At 33.9% G+C, this 8,131-nt stretch overlaps 1 pseudogene; it reads right to left on the bottom strand.

The window, feature by feature from the left end:
* Positions 1-302: 302 nt before the first annotated feature.
* On the bottom strand, positions 303-1,600 carry LOC133881760 (uncharacterized; annotated as a pseudogene).
* Positions 1,601-8,131: the final 6,531 nt, after the last annotated feature.

Here is an 8,131-nt window from a genome sequence, read left to right on the forward strand (position 1 = left end):
CTTTTGGAAAGCTTTTCCGGAATTGTTTACCAACAAGACATCCTTCGCAAAGTTGATCCGGTTGATTAATGGAAGGCAAGCCATTCACCATCTTCTTTTGTGCCAACAATTTTAATCCGCCAAAATTTTTCATGTCCAAACCTCAAATGCCAAAGCCAAGATGAATCTTTCAAACAAGTCTTGAGACATTTAGCTACATCCGTTTGAATAATTAATAAAAACATTCTATTGCTTGTCATGGGACCTTTGGCTATCAAATTCTTCTTTTCATCTCTTAGTAAAAGACTACGATTTTTCATATGAATTTCATAGTCTTTTTCCAAGAGTTGTCCCAAGCTCAAAATATTACTTTTCATACTTGGAACAAAATAAACATTTGTAATAAATTGATGTTCTCCATTTTTCAAGCGAATTAAGATTGTACCTTTCCCTTTTATTGGAACTTTAGACAAGTCTCCAAAAGTCACATTCCCGCTCACCGATTCATCAAGCTCCACAAACTTGTTTTTGTCTCCACACATATGGTTGCTTGCCACGTTATCAAGATACCATGAGTTCTTTTCTCCTCTTTCTTCTCCTTTATAAGCTAGCAACAAAGTGGGCTCTGCTTTCTCATTTTCAGCATAATTAACTTTCTCTTCAACATTGTTAGTATGGCTTTGACACTCCTAAGCATAATGACCATATTTTTGGCAATTATAACATTTAACTTGAGATTTATCATACCTTCTTCCGTATTGCTTCAAATTATTTCCTCATCCTCGTCCTCGTCCTCTTGATGCTTGACCTCTCTCTTCGTAATTGAAACTATTACGTCCGCCTCTTCCTCTTCCTCTTCCTCTACCACGGCCACGGCCTCGTCCAGGTCCATGTCCACGTCCTTGACCTTGTCCCCTTTGACTCATTTCCTATTCTTCTTCTTTATCTTTGAAACAAATCTTTGTAGCAAGAACTTGTTCCAATGACCTTCTTTCTTTTTGTTGAGCCTTTCTTCATGGGCTTGAAGAGATCCCATGAGTTGATCAATACTCATGGTTTCTAAATCTTTTGACTCTTCAATAGCAACAACGATATAGTCAAATCTTTGTTGCAAGGAACGAAGGATCTTTTCAATGACACGAACATCCTCTAATCTTTCTCCATATCTCTTCATTTGATTTACTATGGCCAACACCCTTGAAAAATAATCCGCAATCAACTCGGATTCTTTCATTTGCAAAACTTCAAATTCGCCTCTTAACGTTTGAAGGTGAACTTTCTTCACGTTATCAACTCCTTGACGAGAGTTTGTGAGAATCTCCCATGCTTGCTTGGAGGTGGTTGCATTCGCCACCTTCTCGAACATAGCCTCATCCAAACATTGATAAATGAGGGTGAGAGCTTGTTGATCCTTCTTTCGAAGTTTCTGCAAAGCCTCTCTTTGATTAGGACTCAAAGGAGCTTCATCACTAGGCTCACCGTAGCCTTTTTCTACAATCTCCCAAGTTTCTTGCAATCCAAGCAATGCCTTCATACGAATGTACCAATTATCAAAATTGTCTTTTGAAAGGTGAGGGAATTGAAATGGAAAGGTTGAATTGGCCATTTCTCTAGGATCAATAAGCTGTGCTCTGATACCAGTTTGTTGGAAATTGGAAACCACACATACACTAAGAGAGAGAATGAAAAGGAAGAGAGACAATATATTGATAGAGGACTTTGTATACTTTTATTCAACTTGATTAAAAATAACTTGCTTACATGGGTATTTATAAGATACAAATGACCCTTCTAACTTCTTCACATTAACTCCATTCATTTACATCTCAAATAACTCCCATGTAACTCCTATGTAACATAACTCTTAAACACTCAAAAGACACAACCTCTTCAAGTCACTTAATTAGTAACTTACAAGAATAAGAAAAGACTCAAAGACACAATCTCTTCAAGTCACTTAATTAGTAACTTACAAGAATAAGAAAAGACTTAAATAAATGTTACTAAAAATTAAGTTTATTATTCAACATAAAATGTACGATATTAGAACAAAAGGCGATATCTTTCATCATTTCTTGACCTTCCTTAAATGTCTGAAGTAGATAAATCTAAAGATTAAGGATAATAATAATCTTATTAATCATTTTAATTTTTGGTATTAGTTTGTTCCTTCAGTCTCTTTCCATACATTTTTCATCTACTTTACGTGATTCTTTTGCTCTAAGTAGATGAACCTAGTTGCCAATCATCCTTGTTGAGTTCTCAAATTACATCATAGGTTTTACGTTTGAGCTGGGCTTGCTTCCTGTTATTGAATATAGACGGTCAGGGCATTTCCAAGCATTACTAGAGGTTTGTGTTAAAAATAGTGGGTTTTAAGATGTCTTGTTATTGAGTAACAGACTAACAGGATGCAAGCTGGTCTCGTTATGAATTTAAGCTCCTCCGGCTCCATGTCCTCATAAATGCATAAAACTCAACATCTTCATATCAGTTTAATTACTCATTCATCAAGACACGCCATCTCGACTGCATTTATTTTCTTGATGTGAACTTCGATTACTTCATTGTTTCAGGTAATCCACAAGGCTCTGTCATTCTTAAATCACAAGATATGGGGAAACCATGAATCCGATACTAATAAATTCCTCATTCACCAGATTATTACCCCGACATCTTCATAAAATTTCAAATATTACACCTCCTAGAAGATAACAAAGATGATACTCTCATTTGTAAAGAAGAAATATTTTTCACTCTTTTAGTGTGAAGTAGATAAGGATGGACAAGATATATTATTCTGCGAAAGTAAAATAGGAAATTGCCGACATCAAATAAATATTAAGTGATTAAGCAGTCCATTTTCTTACATTAAAAAAAATAAATAAAGTATTAGACACGAGAACACACACCATTTAAAAGAAAAAGAAGTTACACATACAGTAAATCTTTCAAGGAAGCAGATCAGAGATTCATTAGCAAACAAAGCAATGTAGCAGCTGATCTTATCCGACGAACAAATAACCATAACAAAAAATTTAGAAGATTTGGTAAGAAACCAAAAACCAGAGAAGCAAATCAAACCCATAAGTGGAAAGTGAAAATAAAAGAGACCCACTGACCTCAATGCAGAGAGCATCCACTAGAGAGTGAAGGAAATGCAACCACCAAAATACAAAGCAGCCATTTTCAGAGCAGAGAGGGCTTCTGAAAATGAAGAAGCAATGCGTGTGCCTGAAACCCACACATTGTCTTTAGTCCTTCTGTCAGACAAAGATAAAACGAAAGCACCGGGAAGCACAGAAACTGCTGCCCCTTTTGAGGCCCAACGAGGAAAGAGAAGGACACAAAGGGAGAAGAATAATAAAGCTCTGGTAGCTAAAGTTGAAAGTGAAAACCGTGAAAGTATCCTGTCTCTTTCTCTCAATTTGACTGACTTCCTTTAAAATAAAAATAAAATAAATAAATAATTATCTATATAAAAAAAATTATTATTATTTTTTTTGACTGACTTGCTTTATGAGTCAATAATTAATAAATCTTTCGATTTTGGTTTCTCTTAAGACTTAAGATTCAATTTGGTATGAGTGAAAATGATTTACAACACTAAATTGTTAGTCATTATTATGAAAAATTAAAGGCGGAGATGAATTTTGTGAAACATTATATATATAAGCCATCTATGTTGTTATAGAATATTAATTTAAATAATTAACTTCATCATTTTTATTAGCTTAATTTTTTGTAATAAGTATAATACCATGTGAATATAGTATGAAAGTCGAGGTCATCAATTTGAATTATATTTTTATTTCAGTTAAATATTCTATACATAAAGTATTACTTATTGAGAAAAAGTTTTGTCTAAAAATATTATTGAATAAATACAGAAAATATGACGGCAAAAAGAAATTAGAATTACAATGCTCGATTGCAACGACAATATCTTTAAAGCGTATTTTGTCTCATTTTTAAGTGCTAAATGATTTGATGACAAAATATTTCTCAAATGTATGAAGTTTAAATATTATTTTTAGAATAACATTTTTTAGAGTAACAAGAAACACTATGGAAATAATAACACATAATAGATTTCATAATTATTTGAAAAACTCAAAATAATTATTATATTATTTAAAAATTTAAATAAATTTAACAAGTTTGAAACAACACGTGAAAATGATGTATTTAAATATTAATTCAAAGGATTAGATCAACAATTTTCTATCGGCTTAACTTTTTTTTTTTTTTTTATGAGTAATTATTTAATAATATCAATGCTTTTTGAGATGAGTGTCTATTGAATACTATATATTTTATTTTATTTTATTTTTATGTGGTGATTTGATTTATTTATTTATATAACCAGTCTTCAGTCCAAAATTTCAAAGAAAGGAAAGAGTTACATATCATAGTCCATTTCATATGGTCTCTAGCTAGTGGACTACATTTAAGCACAGAAAATAATGTTACAATATTTAAACAACATTTTCTGCATTTTAAGATTTAAACTACCCACTTCGGTTAAAAATTAACATGCTGTTAATTAGTCGAGACAAAAGGAATATTGGGCTCTTTGTAATTAATTTTTTTTTTTGAAAAATTTAAAAAAAAAAAAAAAAAAAAATTAAAGAGGAGATCGAGATTCAATTCAATTAGTTTGTACAATTAAGTTTTAAAAAAAATCAACAACTTACAATAATATACTTTATTTCACGGGATGACAGCATTGCTTTTGATGATTTTTATTTTTTATTTTTATTTTTAAAAATTAATTGATTACTAATATATTGATTTGCTTTGTCCGTATGTGTAGATTGTAGCAAATATGTATATATATATATATATATATATATATATATATATATATATATATATATATATATATATATATATATATGAATAATGATTCAATGCCACCTAAATATACAACTTCTCACCACCTTGCCTATGTGGCAAGGTGGTCCCCCACTACTTTTTGAGTTTTTTTATTTTTTAAAAATAAATTAAAGTGGGGGACCACCTTGCCACATAGACAAGGTGGTAAAAAGTTGTATATTTAGGTGGTAGTGAATCACTACTCTATATATATATATATATATATATATATATATATATATATATATATATATATATATTTTCTTGTCTGGGTTCAACTCTCGAGAGTTGCGATAAGCTTAACAACCGATTTTGTTTTGTTATTTATTTATATATTTTTTTTCTTTTGGATGAAACAAATTTTTTTATAAGAGTTCAACCAACTATACACGCTAGTAAACATTAGCCCAAAAACCTCAAACATAGGACACTATACAGAACGACCTATACAATCATTACTACAGGAAAACAACAAACCTATATCAACAACTTTTGTAAATTCTAATTAATTACAAACTTTATACATTTATCTAGTTTCTTAAAAGATCTATTAGCAAGGATTTGGGTGCGAACTTCTCATGTAATCTGTTTAACAATAGCCTCCTCTGTGCATTTCTTTGTTGCATAGATGATAAATGCATGCATCTAAACAAAGTTTACCAAGACTAGCCTGTAAACCTTTCCCGGAGTGTAGAAATGCTCCAAGCGATAACATTCTTCCATTTAGATGGAATGTCAGTGAAGAGGCACGCATACATCAGTGTCCTCCATATCCTCAAACTAAATCCGCACTTAAAAAAAAAGATGCTCCTAACTTTCATGACAAGCATGACAAAACAAACAAAACACATTACCAGTATACTCCTAACTACTCATACGATATTTAGTCATTATAGCCTCTCTAAAAACCAACCATAGAAAGAAAGAATGTCGAGGGATGGCTAGAGGGTGTCAAACCAGCTTCTACCACGTAACAATCGGAGTTTAACTTGCAACTGATCCCAAGTAGCTGCACAAGAATAAACACCATTGGGAGAATACCAAACAGCCAAGTCCGCACTTCCAATAAGAATCTCAGGTAGCCTACATTGGATTTTCACAATAGAATTGGACCGAGCAAATAGCTAGTACCAATCCCTACCATTAATGATCTTAGACACCTTAGCATCAAGGGGAATACCTGAGTCATGCATTGCACAAAAGCCAAAACAATCCAACAGAAAGCCAGCAGGATGCCACTTATCATGCCAAAAGAAAATTTGAGAACCACTCCCTACTTTGAAGCTAAAAAATTGTTTAGCAATATTTTGAAGTTTCATCAACTTCTTCCAACACCAAGAGCAATCATTGGGGATAGAAACCTGCCAAAAGCTCTTCCCTTTGAGCCTACTCTCTTCTATTCAGGCCACTCAAAGAGATCCAGCTTTGGTAAGGAGAGTCCAAATATACTGCAAAATAGAAACATTATTCCATACTTCCAGATTTTTGATACCTAACTCACCTCCACGTTTATGATTACAAAGCTTATACCAGGAGACTTTAGCATGCGCCGTAAGCATCTTTTCCACCCCACAAGAAGCGATTAAATTTCTGTTGAAGAAGAAAAATAACCCTTTTAGGCAAAATAAAGACTTTAGCCCAATAAACTTGCATACTAAGCAAAACAGAGGGTACTAGTTGGAGTCTTCCAGCAAAGGACAGATTCCGAGCTAACCAGGAATCAATACGACCAGCAATTTTGGAGACCAAAACATCATAATCAGTTGCTGTCAGCCGCTTAGAAAGAAGGGGAACTACAAGATACCGAATAGGCAACTTCCTTTCATGCATGCGCAGAAAATTCAGAATATCATTTTTAACCCCCAAGTGAACTCCTCCAAAGAACATCGAACTCTTAGCCGGATTTGCCTTCAACCCAGCCAGCTCTTCAAACTCCTGAAGAACATCTTTGATGACTTTAATAGAATCACAAGAAGCAGAAGAGAATATAAGGAGGTCATCCGCAAAGCATAAATGAATAAGCTTTATGGAACTACACTTCGGATGAAAATCAAAAAGAGGGTTATGAATAACAGCCTCCTCCAACAATCGGGATAAACCCTCCATAGCAATCACAAAAAGATAGGGAGAGAGCGGGTCTCCTTGTCTAAGCCCTTTCCTACCTTTAAAGTAGCCCACCAATGTTCCATTGAGAGCAAGAGTGAATCTAGGAGAAATAATACGTACACTCTTTAACCTAATTAACATAGACAATAGGAGCACCAAGGCAACCCAAGCAATGCAAAACATAGTCCCAATTAAGGGAATCATAAACTTTCATTAAGTCAATCTTGAGAGTGCAACGATCCTTACCCACTGTTCTATGATAGTTGCATGCTAGATGTTGAGCAAGCAAAATATTCTCCACTATACTTCTCTTAGGAACAAAAGCACATTGATTAGAGCTAATTACCTCATCTAGACAGGCCACCAATCTGTTGGCCAGAATCTTTGTAATACATTTTTGTAGACCAAGTTAGAACAAGAAATTAATGGGCCTAAAATCCCTCATAGAAGTAGCATTCTTTTTCTTAGGGACAAGGGCTATAATTGTAGAGTTGGTCTCCTTAAGCAACCTACCCAAAGAGAAGAACTCCATAATAGCATCATAGACATCCTCCCCCACAATAGGCCAAGCTTGCTGAAAAAACCCCGCAGGAAACCCATCAGGACCCGGGGCTTTGGTTCTATTCATAGAGAGAATAACTTGTTGAATCTCATCTTTAGTCACCCGAGCTTGCATACGCTCAACACAAGAAGGAGAGAGCTTCTTACGGAACAAATTAGCAACTTTATTAGCCTTCACGTGAGTGAATTTATGAGAAGTATGCTCAAGGAGATTCTAGTAATAGTCTAAAGCAATGTCTTTAATACGCTGCGTATCAGTGACCCTATTCCCCTCAACATCCAATAAGACCTTAATTATATTAGAGGAATTCTGAGCTTTAACCACCTTGTGGAAAAAAGTTGTATTTCCATCTCCTAAATTCAACCAATTATTCCGAGACTTCTGCTTTAAAAAGTTCTCTTCAGCAGCTATGATAGAAATCAAAACATGCAAACATTCTCTTTCTTTTTGAAGCCAAGTAGTGTCTCCATGAGAAGAGAGAAATGCAACCTGAGCAACAGCCAACTCCCGCCTAATTGGAGTCATTCTCTGTCCCAAACCCCCAAAAACCTCCAAATTTTTAACCTTTAAAATTTGCTTCACAGTCTTAAGCTTATAATAGAGCCT

Source organism: Alnus glutinosa, chromosome 11, assembly GCF_958979055.1.
Source record: "Alnus glutinosa chromosome 11, dhAlnGlut1.1, whole genome shotgun sequence".
NCBI lineage: Eukaryota > Viridiplantae > Streptophyta > Magnoliopsida > Fagales > Betulaceae > Alnus > Alnus glutinosa.